Source organism: Tupaia chinensis, unplaced genomic scaffold (genome assembly GCF_000334495.1).
Source record: "Tupaia chinensis unplaced genomic scaffold, TupChi_1.0 Scaffold000365_1, whole genome shotgun sequence".
Classification (NCBI taxonomy): Eukaryota; Metazoa; Chordata; class Mammalia; order Scandentia; family Tupaiidae; genus Tupaia; species Tupaia belangeri.
Window position 1 is genome coordinate 418,425 of NW_006159862.1, and position 993 is coordinate 419,417.

Sequence of the window (993 nt, forward strand, 5' to 3'; positions counted from 1 at the left end):
TTGAAAAACTGTGGCATATATACTCTATGGAATACTATTCAGCCATTAAGAACAACAAAACCCTGGCTTTTGACAGAAAGTGGAAGAATATGGAAGATTTACTGCTGAGTGAAGCAAGCCAGGTTATGAAGGAGAGACACTGTATGTCCCCACTTAATATATACCGAATGTCCGCACTCTATAACTGAAACAGACGGGCTAAAGGATGTACAAACACAAGAGATGGATGTGAATGTCAGATGTGTGTGTGGAGGAGTGGGGCCTGGAAAAACATTTGGAGGAGGGATACGAAGACAGCATTGTTGAGGCAGGGAGGTAGTCTTGTATTTTGATCAACTTGACCGGGGAGAAATGTTCACATACTAAAATGATCACCTTGTAAGCTAAATAATGTGATTGATTGTATTAAAAAAAAAAAGTAAATAAAAATAAATTTTAAAAAATAAATGAATGAACAAATAAAATTATTTTTAAAAACTATTGAGCCTCATAATATATCAGATAAGATAGTAGTCATTTCATAGGTTTGATCTCTTGGAAAGAAGACTCATAAATTTGCCATTTTCATTTCTATTGGTAAAAATATGAAATAAACTCTATATTATACATGTGCCTAAAAAGCAAAATTACAGGCCCAGCTGGTGGCATGGTGGTTAAGGAACTGGATACCACATGGTCAATTGCCAACTGGTTATGAAGTAAACCAGTTTAAGGTTTAGCAAGACTGAAGCCATTTTGAAACTAAGAAAGGCCCCAAAGGAAAATAATCCAGCCAAATGCTGAGTCAGAGGCAGAGCTGTCTGAGGAACAAAGGAATCTGGATAATTACTCAGGAGAAAGCAGTTGATTGATTATAATGAGAAATTATTTCCATGTGCGTGTATTGGTACCTTTAAATACTGAGAACATATTGAACTTTTCAAGACAGTGAGATGGTACTTTTTCAGGACATTTTGCTTGTCTCCTTATAACTGGTTACAGAAAAACTCCCTT